A 15,476-nucleotide genomic window follows, 5' to 3' on the forward strand; every position below is an offset into this window, starting at 1 on the left:
AGCCAGTGAGTGGCTCAAGGAAGGAGTCCCTCAGTCTGCCTGGCAGGCTTCATGGAGGAGGTGACCTTGGAGCTGACTTGAAGGGTAACATGCCTGGTGCATACAAGCAGGAGGGGACCCTTTTACTTTTTTTTTTTTTTTTTTTTTTTTATTTTTTTATGTTTAACATCTTTATTGGAGTATAATTGCTTTACAATGGTATGTTAGTTTCAGCTTCACAACAAAATGAATCAGTTATATATATACATATGTTCCCATATCTCTTCCCGATTGCGTCTCCCTCCCTCCCACCCTCCCTATCCCACCCCTCCAGGCGGTCACAAAGCACCGAGCTGATCTCCCTGGGCTATGCGGCTGCTTCCCACTAGCAAAAGTCATGAAAGACCATTTTACTTTGAGCAAAGGAGAGCGGAGACCTCCCAGGGCAACTTGGGAAGCCACGTGTTAGTGGATGGCAGCATCCCAGCAGTCTGGGTGTTCGCATGACTATGGAAGAGGCCACCTGCCACCTGCCGTACCTGCCCGGGACTGGAATGTGAACAAGAAGAAGACGACTGGGGTTGAGCCACAGTACATTTTGAGGTCTGTTGTAGGTGGGTTACACGAAAATTATATTCTTTGGTAAAAGTAATTGCAAGCAAGTACTGAGACAATTCTGGACATTGTGCTTATCATATGACATGTATCTGATTTAATCCTCATAGAGGTAGGTACTCTTATTAACCCATTTTATAGTTGAAGGGACAGGCCCATAGAGGTATCGCATGCCCAAGTTAGTAAGTGGCAGAGGCAGGATTCAAACCCAGACTTACCTGATTAATACCTGGAATCTTAAAAAAAAAGTGTATTTGTTAGATGTCTTTATATTAGAAAAGTCACTCAGACCCATTGCAATGTCAAACATTACTGAAATGACAGGAAAAATGTTAAACCTTCATTCCCTACCGCCTCCCGCCACCCCCCAACACCTCGTTCTAATCCCTGTCCTAAGATGAGCAGTGTTAAACTTGGAGACTTCTCTTCCTCTCTGCTGCATATAAACATGGTTTGGGGTTTGGGGTGGTTTTATTAAACAATGACATCACATACATGATATATATGACATATATATATTGGGTTGGCCAAAAAGTTCCTTTGGTTTTTAAGTAAAAATAAACGACACATTTTTCATTTTCACCAAGAACTTTATTGAACAACATATTCACCCTTTTGTTCCACTACCTTCTGCCGTTTTTCAGGCCACCTCATAATTCCATCTTCCCAAAACTTTTTATCTTTTTGAGCAAAGAACTATTCCAGGTGCCTTTTACAGTCTTCCAGGGAATTGAGATTTTTTTCCATTAAGGGAATTTTGTAAAGACCTAAATAAATGGAAATGCGAAGGTGCCGTGTCTGGTGAATACGGCGGATGAATCAGAACTTCCCAGCCAAGCTGTAACAGTTTTTGCCGGGTCATCAAAGAAACATGTGGTCTCGCGTTATCCTGATGGAAGATTTTGTGTTTTCTGTTGACTAATTCCGGACACTTTTCGACGAGTGCCGCTTTCAGCTGGTCTAACTGGGAGCAGTACTTGTTGGAATTAATCGTTTGGTTTTCCAGAAGGAGCTCATAATACAGAACTCCCTTCCAATCCCACCATATACACAACATCACCTTCTTTGGATAAAGCCCAGGCTTTGGTGTGGTTGGTGGTATTTCATTTCACTCGCCCCACGATCTCTTCCGTTCCACATTATTGTACAGTATCCACTTTTCATCGCCCATCACAATTTGTTTTAAAAACAGAACGTTTTCATTACGTTTAAGTAGAGAATCGCATGCGGAAATACGGTCAAGAAGGGTTTTTTTCGCTTAACTTACTTAGAACCCAAACATCAAAGCGATGAACATAAGCAAGCTGGTGCAAATGATTTTCAACCCTTGATTTGGATATTCTGAGTATGTTGGCTGTCTCCCAAATGGTATCACATTGATTGTTCTCAATTAATGTCTCAGTTTGATCGCTATCAACTTCAACTGGTCTACCCAACTGTGGAGCACCGTCCAGCGAGAAATCTCCAGCACGAAACTTCGCAAACCACTTTTGACACGTTCGATCGGTCACAGCACCTTCTCCATACACTGCACAAATCTTTTTTGTGTGTTTCAGTTGCGTTTTTACCTTTCTTGAAATAAAGCGTATATGCCAAAAATGTTGCTTTTTTTCTTCCATCTTCAATGTTAAAATGGCTGCACAAAAATTCACCAGCTGTCACATACAATCTAACAAAATTGTTTTGAATGAAGTTAAGGACAACTCAGCGCTACTAGAGCCATCTTATGGAAGAAACTGAACGAACTCTTTGGCCAACCCAATACATAAGTCTCATGTGATATACACTGTCACATAAATATATTTTTCCCTGAAACTTATTTGTGAATAGATCAGGGGCCGCCCTCCCAGTTCACGCATGTGGATCTAACTTAGTCTTTTAATAGCTGCATGATAGCCCACAGTACACACAGTCCATGGTTTATGTAACTAGTCCCCTCTGAGAACCACTTTTCATTGAGATCATCTACTTAACTGCGGTTCCCATTAACCTGGTGTCCTCCCCGTGCCTCCAGCCCTCCTTCTCTCTCTTTGGTACACATATCGCCAATATACCCAGGCCCAGGAAGGCTGAGGGCGGGCAGTTGGAGGTTCCATGCTGGCTGCCCCACCTCGTTAGACGCTGCCCTCTGGCTTCATGAGGTTTCGTCATAAAGTTTCTGGAGCCCGAGCATACTCTAGGTACAGTGGCTTCACAAATTTTAACTATTTCATGGACATTCTCAAGAGACCCAAACCTTGCCTGGGTTCCAAGGAGTCATCCCAGGAGGTAGGAGGGGTGAGGGACAGGAGACCCATGGGGGGCAGAAGCCCTGAGGCACAGAGGATATGGGGGGTGGCAGTGCTCCCGGAGGCCTTCCCTTCCCCCCTACCTAGTAAAGCTCCCTCCACCCACACCCTCTCCCTCCCCTGCTCTGCAACCTGCCCGAAGTCTCTGGGAAACATGGCAACAGGGACAGTGTCAACCAGCATTTACACGGCTCTTTTCAATTTACGTGGCACTTTGATGCACACTATCTCATCCTATCCATTCAAGAGCCCCATGGCTTGAGAATTGTCCTCTCTGTTTCCAGATGAGAGGACTGAACTTGGAAGGTGTTAGGACATTTCAGCCTTCACTTCTCACAACTCAGAGGACTCCACCTGAAGGTGTATTTTGTTTGACCTGCAGAGCTTAAGAAATATGGTTCTAAATCAGTTGCTAGCATTTAAAAACAGGAAACATTCACAGGAAAATCTGAAGTTCTGGCTTCTTTGGGCAATACTGGGCTGGTCTTCCCAGAGGCAGCATCAGCTGCGGCTGAGCACAGCTGCCCCCACAGGGCTGGACAGCCTCTGTCCTGCTGAGTCCCTGCCCCTGCCGATTGCTGGGGCCTGTGTTTCATTGCCTAGAGCAAAGAGGACAGGGACATGTTTCCTATACCCATCAAAAGTGAGAAGGTGACATGCTAGACTGAGGGGCCCAGGCATTTCATCCAGCCCAGGTGTACCCATTACTTCCCTGGTCCCTGTAGGCAAATGAGATATTCAAAATATGTAGACTCGGGGCTTCCCTGGTGGCGCAGTGGTTGAGAGTCCGCCTGCCGATGCAGGGGACATGGGTTCGTGCCCCGGTCCGGGAAGATCCCACATGCCGCGGAGCGGCTGGGCCCCGTGAGCCATGGCCGCTGAGCCTGCGCATCCGGAGCCTGTGCTCCGCAACGGGAGAGGCCACAACAGTGAGAGGCCCGCGTACCGCAAAAAAAAAATGTAGACACCCACCAGTCAGAGGCGACGCTGGTCGAAAAGGACCAGGAAGTCCCCAGGTGCGAACTGGCAGACTATCAGCCCTTTTCTGAAGGCCAGTGGTCCTCCAGGTGGGGTCTCAGGACCAGCAGCATAGCATCCCTTGGGAACTTGTTTGAAAGAGAAATTCTCTGCACTCAACCAGCTATACAGCATCAGGAACTTCGGGGGTGGAGCCCAGCGATGCGGGTGTTTTTGGTTTGTTTGGGTTTTTTTGCGGTACGCGGGCCTCTCACTGTTGTGGCCTCTCCCGTTGCGGAGCACAGGCTCCGGACGCGCAGGCTCAGCGGCCATGGCTCACGGGCCCAGCCGCTCCGCGGCATGTGGGATCTTCCCGGACCGGGGCACGAACCCGTGTTCCCTGCATCGGCAGGCGGACTCTCAACCACTGCGCCACCAGGGAAGCCCCCTCAGCGATGCATTTTAAGCGTTTGTGACCCTGATCCTGGTCTGAGTGCAAGAGAGGGGTTTTGGTTGATTTTGTTTTGCTTTGTTCATTTTAATATAAACTTCTGTTAAGTCAGGCTGGAGAGACACCTCCACCTTCTCTTTGTTCTTTTATACTCCCAGGGACACAGATGCTAAAATGGCAGGAGGGCAGGGGACAGACTTTGGTGTAGGGGAGGAATATCTTTACCCTTCTAGGTTCTTTTGGCTGGTCTAATAATTAAATCAACGTAAGACAAATTAACAGGAGAAAAGTTGAATCTCGTACGTATGGGAGCCTCACTTAGACACAAGAGGCTCCAAGACAGTAGGTCAGTTGGGGCTTATGTGCATCCTGAGGTGGGAGAAGTGGGTAGGGGTCTGGGGCGTCAAAGGGAATTAATTCACTGGAAGATGGGAAGAACGTTTACCATGCCACACAGAGACAGTGGGATCCCACCCAGTTCCCCAGCTTCCCACACCCAGCCCATCCTCTGCAGTTCTCTCTGTTGAGGGCTCTCTTCGTGGACCAGGCTCTCTGTCTAAATTCTTTTAGGCAGTTAAGCAGGAGGTGAAAAGCTCTTCCTGAGTCTTTTTAGGTCTTGATTATCTTCAGCTCAAAATAATCCATATGCCAAAGTGGCTGCCTGCCCCGAACCCCGTCAATACCTCTAGCAGCTTGGTGGGGGGGGAACGCAGAGTTGGACACAAATAAGCCAGGTCAGGCCAGGACTGGGGCAGGAGGGCCAGCCAGACGCCATGGCCCCCATGACAGCCTTGAACCTGCTGGGTCATGCTCAGCCTGGGTCCTTGGATACTGTCTTCTTTTTTTCTTTTTTTTTTTTTTTCGGCCACGCCATGCTGCTTGTGGGATCCCAGTTCCCCAACCAGGGATTGAACCCGGGCCCTCGGTAGTGAAAACGTGGAGTCCCAAACACTGGGCTGCCAGGGAATTCCTGGATACCGTCTTCTTTTCAAGTAAATTTCTGAGTTATTTTATCCAAAATGCTACTTAAGGCCTGTTTTGGGGTAGAGCTGGGAGGTGTTGAGACCCTGACTCTCTTATGCAGAGCCATGAGCACAAAGGGGGAAGGGGAAGGTAATCCAGTGGTTACCATGGTTACCATGATTACCAAGAGCACAGCCAGTGTGGGAGGGGAGAGACACACTTGCTCTCCTGGCAGTAGTGGAGGGCTGTGTGGGGGAACAGGGAGAGACTTGTGAGAGGCAGAGGGACTGGGAGGAAGGACAGAGGAGAGAGGGTGAGTGAGGCTGGGTTGGGTGGGGAGACAGATGCTACGGGGTAAAGGGCAAAGACAAAGGACAGGGTCTAAGTCCTGGTCCCCTGCTTCCCCAGCCCGGTGAGGACTGCCCACCTTAAGCAGAGAGAGGATGCCGTGGTCAGCCTCCATGTGCCCAACGATGCTCCGTGAGGCTGAACAAACAGAAACATCAGCGTTTGGAACAGAAAAATGTTTATTGCAGGACCAAGCAAGGAGAACAGGGGGCTTGTGCTCAAAACCCCCAACCTCCCGGGTGGCTTTTAAGGAAGAGTTTTTAAAGGCAACATTGGGGGTGAGGGCTGCAGGGGGCATGCCTTTCTCCTGATTGGTTGGTGGTGAGGTAATGGTAGTGTTCCAGGAATCTCATTCATAAACCTTCTGGTTCCAAGCAGTCTGGGGTCTGAGCATGTTACCATCCCCCTCCCGGGTAGGGGTCTTAATTCCTGCAGAACAACTCAAAGATGGTATCAGATTGTTATGTATATCCCTCGAGGAGGAGCTAGAATGCTGTATTATTGCTGAACTGTTGCAGGAAGGGGGACCCCTTCCAGGGCCTAAGAGTGGGCTCTTGTCTAACACTTGGAAATGAATTTTCCGAGGAGACACGTGTGCTGACACAGCAAGAGACTTTACTGGAAAGGGGAGCCCTGGCAGAGAGCAGCAGGGTAAGGGAAGCCAGGAGGATTGCTCTGCCACGTGGTTCGCAGTTCCGGGTTTTACGGTGACGGGATTCGTTTCCGGGTTGTCTCTGGCCAATCCTTCTGACTCAGGGTCCTTCCTGGTGGCGAGTGCATGGCTCAGCCAAGATGGATTCCAGCGAGGAGGATTCTGGGAGGTCGGTAGGGTATATGGACTGGCGTCTGGTCTCTCCTTTTGCCATTGCCCGAATTCTTCCCGTTGGTGGTGGCTTGTTAGTTCTGCATTCTTTATCAGGACTTCCTGTCTCAAGATAACTCATGCAGATGGTTACTGTGGTGCCTCACCAGGGTGGGTGGTTTCAGTCAGTGGCTCCCCTCACAGAACTCTTGTTTCTTTTGTCCGTGCCACGCAGCTTGCAGGCTCTTAGTTCCCAGACTAGGGATCAAACCCCTGCCCCTGCAGTGGAAGTGCAGAGTCCTAACCGTTGGGTTGCCAGGGAATTCCATGAACTATTGTTTTTTGATTGCTTTTCCTTTGTTTCTGCGTTCCCTCACTTCCCTACTTAGTAACTGTTGAGTCTGCTCTTTGGAACCAAGGGAAAGCCTAGGAGACTAAAGTCTTTTTTTATCAACAAGAAATGGGATCAGTTTTTATGATGTAAATAAAATCAAGTGGTTGTTTAGAAAATAAAAAAATTTAAAAAAAAAAAAGAAAGAAAGAAACAGGAGTCACAGAGGGGCTTTTGTACCCAGGAGGGCCCCACAGAGTCCTGAACAGTTTCAGTGGGAGGTGCAGCCAGCTCAGGTGACACTGCCATGAGAAGCTGCCCCCAGGTAGAGCCGGAATGGCAGGTTTCCAAAGTTTCCACCGGTCAACGGTCAACGATGCAAAAGGCTTGTTATCAATTTACCTTTCAAATTTGTTAAAGGTTTCCACCTGCAAGATTTAGAATATCTCACAGGGAAGGAGTGGCTTATCTGGGCGTGTCTGCTGCATTTCTCACTTGCCAGGTAGGAGGTGAAACTCAGGCCAGGGAAGCGGTCATCACCACCCAGGCAGGTGGAGAAGAAACTGGCCAGAGGGCGCAAACATGAGGAAGAGGGGCATGTCCCCACCCCAGACGGAGCTGTATTGTTCAGCTGTGAGGGTCAGTGGCGGTCTGTGCCCCCGTGCCAGGATCATCTGCGTGGCAGAGGTTAGTGAGTTGGTAAGCATTGCCTGGCTGCACACCTTCACGGTGTGTTTGCTCTAGAAATGAATGAACAGGGGTGGGAACTAGGAAATGTAATCATCAACACTGGACATGCAAATCGCGCTTTGATTCCATTCTCACAGGACACATTCCTCCACGCGCATGAAGGCTGGATTTGGCAAATTGAACTCAGATGAGAAGAAAGTATTGCTGAATCTAACCATTTTGTGGGACTTAAAATGTCTAGGGGTTACTGTGGACAGACGTAGCGTTTGCCAAGATTTGTACGTTTTCCCTTAAGCTGCAGTAGGATGAACTAAGGTGAATCATTACCTTTTCACTGTAGTCTGTGCTTTCTGCTTCTGTGTCCGTGGTTTTGTGACCTCCAGGTTCCCCAGTTATGGGGACATGGGGTGGGGAGGCTTGTTTATAACTGTGACATTCAGGATATTTTCCCTAATGATTTTTTTTTTTTTTTTTGGTGGTACGCAGGCCTCTCACTGTTGTGGCCTCTCTCATTGCGGAGCACAGGCTCCAGACGTGCAGTTTCAGCGGCCATGGCTCACGGGCCCAGCCGCTCCGCAGCATGTGGGATCTTCCCGGACCAGGGCACGAACCCGTGTCCCCTGCATCAGCGGGTGGACTCTCAACCACTGTGCCACCAGGGAAGCCCTCCCTGATGATTTTTGATATGACATCTGGCTGCAGGACTTTTTTCCTTTCTTGATAGGCCATTTTTATCTTTTGAGGAAGTGCTAACCAGAGGCAATGGAAATCTGTTTACTCAGGGCCTGAGTGAAGGGGCGGGGGGAGTGGAAGATTAACCAGGGCAACCTGAGATCCTGGTGGGAGTCCCTCTGTCCTCCTGCTCATCGCTCATCATCGAAGCTTCCACGCTGACTCGAAAGCAGGAGGGGGAAGGAGCATTTGGCAAACAATGGCTGTGTCTTCAGCCCACTGTTTCATATCTGAAATCTCCTATTTATCTCTGTGCCCTGATACCGCGTCTTTAAATGCTACTCCATTCAAGCAGGTGCATGGCCTCTGCAGGAGTAGATGGTTCCAGAGTTGGACACCAGAGAGAGGACTTCCCTGGGGTATCCTAGCAAGTGCTGGCAGGTGCTACAGGCTGGTTTATGGAGAAGAAGGGAGACAAGGAACTGTGAGCTGCCAAGTTGAAAATGACAGCTGTCAGAAAACCGAAATTCCACTGAGTACAATTGAAGATCTAATTGGCTTTATTCAATGATTCATGAATCAGGCAGCCTCCTCTGTTGTAAATAGAAAGAAACCGATGGGTTGTTAAAATAAATAAATAAATAAAAGGAAGGTTTTTATAGGCAGAAGGAGTGTGGGGCAAGGGAGCTAGTAACAAAAGCTAAGAAAAGACTGTTTCACGCCCAGTCACCTTCTTTTGGGAGCAGGGCAAGGGTCACTCATGCGGACTGCTTCCTCCTCCCGGGATGGAGAGGCCCCAGGAGACAGATTACCTCCTGGGTACTGACCAGAAGATTCCAGACTGGCTGATTAAGACTACGTTCCTGGGGAAGGTCAAAATTACAGGTAGGTCAGGTATTACATCTAGGTTTGGTATCATGGGCTTTGGCAAAAGTGATGCCATTTTGAACCTGTAGTTTTCTCTTTAACTATTCACCACTTTTGAGCAAACTCAGCCTAACCAAGAGATGAAATCAGAATTTAAGACATTATCGTCACTCTCGGCTTCCGATCTATAGTCCCCACAGCTTTGTTGACCGTTGGTGTGGTATCCAGAGGTCGTGACATTTTTGCTTAATTCTCACGACATTCGTAACTGAAGAGGACCCTATGGGGGCTTCTGGGGACAGCTGCAACCACCCCATGTCTGTAGCAAAACTTTAGCCTCCTAGGCCTTCCCGAAGTTCCAAGGAATAAATTTAATCAGAGAAATGTGAAAAGGCAGAAACAAAGGAAAACAGTCAAGCAAGACAAAATAATAATAGTTTAGCCATTAAACACAGTCAAGGACCTTTAATTCCTCCTCAAGGGCTATAGATAATATTCTGAGCCACATCCTTTGAGCTGTTTTGCAGATATTGAAACCTGCATGAGGTGGAAGAAGTTCACTGCATGCTGCCCACAAGCACGTAGACGCCAGACTGGTTGGAATCAGAAGGTTGATAGTGTTGACTCCCGATTACCTCGCCACCAGCCTATCAGAAGATGTCCGTGAGCTGATCACACGCCCTGCAACCCTCTCCCTTATCCTGTCTTTAAAATCCTTTCCCTGAAAGCCACTGGGGAGTTCGGGTTTTCTAAGCACCAGCTGCCTGGTCTCCTTGCTTGGTGGCCTGCAGCAAACACTTCCTTTCACCACAACCCGGTGTCAGTAGATGGGCTTTACTGCACGTAGACAAGCTCTTAGTGAAGGCAAATCCGATCTAGATAGTTATAGATGGATTGGAAACTTTGGTGATAAATTCAGTTGCAAGATTACCTTCCTTAGCAGTGGCTTGGGGGATACAGATGAGGGCATTATCTTTCCAGGTCAATGCCAGAGGAAAGGAGAGGAAAAGAAGGAGAAAGGGTTTCATGTTTAGTTAAGTATGAAGTCTTGATCGATCATCTCGGGCAGAAGCTATCTTCCTGAATGTCAGCGACTTCTCTTCCTCATCAGTTTGATTTGGAGGTCTCCAGCCCTTGTACAGGACCAGGTGTTAGGTGGGTCTTCTTCTGTTGTGAGAGGCGTATCCAAGGTTCGAGTCCCTGGGGCTTGACTGCTATCAGCATAGTTGGGAGGACCTGGTACAGTCCCTTCCTAGGAGATTTAAGGGCAGTCTTTGCTCTTAGTGATTCCAAATCAGATGGTGGAAGACCACTGGGAATGTTAATTTGTTGAGTCATAGCCAGATGTTTGAAGAAATTAGAAGAATTCAGGACCCAGTCCAGTTTACACGTATATGACAAAACCTCAAAGACAGTTAACAGCACTAGAATCTAATGTCTACAAAGGTGCAAATAAAATTATTCCATGAATAATCCAGTTTTTCCCAGCTGTCCCAGCTTAGAAGTGGCTTCTGGAACACTCTTTCCCATTGTGCCCACTCACCTGGGTCCAGTACAAAGAGGCAGGGCCTGAGGTCTGTCACAAAGGAATTTGTCCCGCGTTGCCTGGGACCCAAAGTGGAGGAGAGCAGGTCATTGGAAAGACAGAATGATCTTTCTACATGCGCTGTAGAAAACATGTCAAATCTTCATCGCATGAAGAAGCAAAGAGTATGAGAGTATGCGGCCCAAAAGTCAGAAAGTATTATGGTGCCAGGATATTAATTAATAAAAATATTATTTTCCTGGATTTGGTGATGTTTGGGGTATTTGTCAACTGCTACGTTTTGAATATGGTGTCCCCCACCAAATTCACATGACCACCGTCACCCATTTCGGCCACCAGTAGTTTTTATTTATGGAAGTGGTAATGGTTTTCATTTATGATCATAAGTTAAAGTTTGCTTTTTAAATAAATGCATATAATTTGTTTAAAGGAAATCGGGAAGTAAGGCGGGTCCCAGGCTAGTCACACAAACACTGAAGGCAAAAGCAGCTGTGTGTTTGGTTAATCCGCTGATACGACACTGATCCTTTGCACGTCTGGTGCTAAATGTTTGCTCACGTGGCTTCCCCAAGGACGGAGTGTGACCAAACGGTGACGTTGAGTGCGCTGCCTTCCATGGGGCTGCAAGTTCTTCTATTCCTTACCCCTGCCACCCATGGAAGGGATACCACCGACCCTTCACACCCCCGCACAAGGGCCACCTCCTCTCTGACTTCTCTCAGGGCCTCACCACATACAGGCCAGATACGCGAGGACACAGATGGAGTCTGTGGAGCGCTCATTGTGTGCCAGGCATGGGCTAAGTGGCTTACAAGGCTTAGCTCATTCAATGCTCACAACAACCACGTAAAATAAGTTCTCTTATCAGCCGCCTCTCACAGGTGAGGAAACACTGAAGCTTAGAGAGCGCTGAGGAACAACATTTGCCGCCCCAAATGTTTCACTTTGGCATGAGGATTCATTTAGGCTGATTCTTTTTAAGAAACATAAGATGCGAAGTTTTTGTTACCACCCCTCAGCTGCCACAAAGTTTGTAGAAAAAGGGCCTGTTCCAGGAAAAGAGCCGTGACCGGTGATATTTGCAGGAGAACATGGACTAGGTGTGGTGAGGGACACCCGGCAGGGCCTAGAGATCAGAGTCCACTCTATGCCCAGCAAGCATTCATTTGCCAAACAATTACCCTCAACACCCTCTTCTGTCTTTAGCTGAAGGTGGTATTTAAGGTGAGGGCTTTGACCATTATGGTGAGTTAGCTCTCCTGGGTCTCTCCCATGTACACGTGTTGTTAAACGCTTGTTAGATTTTTCTCCTGTTAGTCTGTCTCATGGCAATTGAATTCTTAGACCAGCCAGAAGAACCTAGAAGGGTAGAGGAAAATTTCTTCCTTCCTCAACATCCATGTTGTAACCTGTGTCAGAATTCCTTTCCTCCTTAAGGCGCAATAATATTGCATTGTGTGTAGAAACCACATACTGTCTATGACCACTAGTCATGTGTCGATGGACACTTGGGTTGCTTCTATCTCTTGGCTATTGTAAATAATACCATGACCATGGGTGTACAAATATCTCTTCAAGTCCCTGCTTTCAGTTCTTTAGGATATATACCCAGAAGTGGAATTGCTGGATCATACGGTAATTCTATGTTTAGTTTTTGAAGGAACCTCCATGCTGTTTTGCGGTGTTGTCTCAGCCGGCGTAGTGATGCTGTTTGGGAACACCTGTGGGCACCCATGTGGGCCTTTACCTTTCATGGGAGCCCCACAGGCCTTTCCCCAGCTGGAGCCAATGCTGTGGCTGCACACGCCCTTCTGCTTTTTTTATTTTTTTTTCTTTTTTTTTTTGCGGTACGCGGGCCTCTCACTGCTGTGGCCTCTCCTGTCGCGGAGCACAGGCTCCGGACGCGCAGGCTCAGCGACCATGGCTCGCGGGCCCAGCCGCTCTGCGGCATGTGGGATCTTCCCGGAGTGGGGCACGAACCCGTGTCCACTGCATCGGCAGACGGACTCCCAACCACTGCGCCACCAGGGAAGCCCCTGTCATTGGATTTTTTTTTTTTTTTTAACATCTTTATTGCAGTATAATTGCTTTACAATGGTATGTTAGTTTCAGCTTCACAACAAAATGAATCAGTTATATATATACATATATTCCCATATCTCTTCCCGCTTGCGTCTCCCTCCCTCCCACCCTCCCTATCCCACCCCTCCAGGCGGTCACAAAGCACCGAGCTGATCTCCCTGTGCTATGCGGCTGCTTCCCACTAGCTATCTACCTTACGTTTGGTAGTGTATATATGTCCATGCCTCTTTATCGCTTTGTCACCGTTTACACTTCCCCCTCCCCATAGCCTCAAGTCCATTCTCTAGTAAGTCTGTGTCTTTATTCCTGTTTCACCCCTAGGTTTTTCATGACATTTTTTTTTTAAATTCCATATATATGTGTTAGCATACGGTATTTGTCTCTCTCTTTCTGACTTACTTCACTCTGTATGACAGACTCTAGGTCTATCCACCTCATTACAAATAGCTCAATTTCGTCTCTTTTTATGGCTGAGTAATATTCCATTATATATATGTGCCACATCTTCTTTATCCATTCATCCGATGATGGACACTTAGGTTGTTTCCATCTCTGGGCTATTGTAAATAGAGCTGCAATGAACATTTTGGTACATGACTCTTTTTGAATTATGGTTTTCTCAGGGTATATGCCCAGTAGTGGGATTGCTGGGTCATATGGTAGTTCTATTTGTAGCTTTTTAAGGAACCTCCATACTGTTCTCCACAGTGGCTGTATCAATTTACATTCCCACCAACAGTGTAAGAGGGTTCCCTTTTCTCCACACCCTCTCCAGCATTTATTGTTTCTAGATTTTTTGATGATGGCCATTCTGACTGGTGTGAGATGATATCTCATTGTAGTTTTGATTTGCATTTCTCTAATGATTAGTGATGTTGAGCATTCTCTCATGTGTTTGTTGGCACTCTGTATATCTTCTTTGGAGAAATGTCTATTTAGGTCTTCTGCCCATTTTTGGATTGGGTTGTTTGTTTTTTTGTTATTAAGCTGCATGAGCTGCTTATAAATTTTGGAGATCAATCCTTTGTCAGTTGCTTCATTTGCAAATATTTTCTCCCATTCTGAGGGTTGTCTTTTGGTCTTCTTTATGGTTTCCTTTGCTGTACAAAAGCTTTTAAGTTTCATTAGGTCCCATTTGTTTACTCTTGTTTTTATTTCCATTACTCTAGGAGGTGGGTCAGAAAGAATCTTGCTGTGATTTATGTCATAGAGTGTTCTGCCTATGTTTTCCTCTAAGAGTTTGATAGTTTCTGGCCTTACATTTAGGTCTTTAATCCATTTTGAGCTTATTTTTGTGTATGGTGTTAGGGAGTGATCTAACTTCATACTTTTACATGTAGCTGTCCAGTTTTCCCAGCACCACTTATTGAATAGGCTGTCCTTTCTCCACGGTACATTTCTGCCTCCTTTGTCAAAGATAAGGTGACCATATGTGCGTGGGTTTATCTCTGGGCTTTCTGTCCTGTTCCATTGATCTATCTTTCTGTTTTTGTGCCAGTACCATACCGTTTTGATAACTGTAGCTTTGTAGTATAGTCTGAAGTCTGGGAGCCTGATTCCTCCAGTTCCTTCTTTCGTTCTCAAGATTGCTTTGGCTATTCAGGGTCTTTTGTGTTTCCATACAAATTGCAAAATTTTTTGTTCTAGTTCTGTGAAAAATGCCAGTGGTAGTTTGATAGGGATTGCATTGAATCTATAGATTGCTTTCGGTAGTAGAGTCATTTTCACAATGTTGATTCTTCCAATCCAAGAACATGGTATATCTCTCCATCTATTTGTATCATCTTTAATTTCTTTCATCAGTGTCTTATAATTTTCTGCATACACATCTTTTGTCTCCTTAGGTAGGTTTATTCCTAGATATTTTATTCTTTTTGTTGCAATGGTAAATGGGAGTGTTTTCTTGATTTCACTTTCAGATTTTTCATCATTAGTATATAGGAATGCCAGAGATTTCTGTGCATTAATTTTGTATCCTGCCACTTTACCAAATTCATTGATTAGCTCTAGTAGTTTTCTGGTAGCATCTTTAGGGTTCTCTATGTATAGGATCATGTCATCTGCAAATAGTGACAGCTTTACTTCTTCTTTTCCGATTTGGATTCCTTTTATTTCCTTTTCTTCTCTGATTGCTGTGGCTAAAACTTCCAAAACTATGTTGAATAAGAGTGGTGAGAGTGGGCAACCTTGTCTTGTTCCTGATCTTAGTGGAAATGCTTTCAGTTTTTCGCCATTGAGGATGATGTTTGCTGTGGGCTTGTCATATATGGCCTTTATTATGTTGAGGAAAGTTCCCTCTATGCCTACTTTCTGCAGGGTTTTTATCATAAATGGGTGTTGAATTTTGTCAAAAGCTTTCTCTGCATCTATTGAGATGATCATATGGTTTTTCTCCTTCAGTTTGTTAATATGGTTTATCACATTGATAGATTTGCGTATATTGAAGAATCCTTGCATTCCTGGAATAAACCCCACTTGATCATGGTGTATGATCCTTTTAATGTGCTGTTGGATTCTATTTGCTAGTATTTTGTTGAGGATTTTTGCATCTATGTTCATCAGTGATATTGGCCTGTAGTTTTCTTTCTTTGTGACATCCTTGTCTGGTTTTGGTATCAAGGTGATGGTGGCCTCGTAGAAGGAGTTTGGGAGTGTTCCTCCCTCTGCTATATTTTGGAAGAGTTTGAGAAGGATAGGTGTTAGCTCTTCTCTAAATGTTTGATAGAATTCGCCTGTGAAGCCACCTGGTCCTGGGCTTTTCTTTGTTGGAAGATTTTTAATCACAGTTTCAATTTCAGTGCTTGTGATTGGTCTGTTCATATTTTCTATTTCTTCCTGATTCAGTCTTGGCAGGTTGTGCATTTCTAAGAATTTGTCCATTTCTT

The sequence above is a fragment of the Aethalodelphis obliquidens genome, unplaced genomic scaffold (assembly GCF_003676395.1).
Source record: "Aethalodelphis obliquidens isolate GAN/ISIS:26980383/991018 unplaced genomic scaffold, ASM367639v1 scaffold38, whole genome shotgun sequence".
In the NCBI taxonomy this organism is placed as follows: domain Eukaryota; kingdom Metazoa; phylum Chordata; class Mammalia; order Artiodactyla; family Delphinidae; genus Aethalodelphis; species Aethalodelphis obliquidens.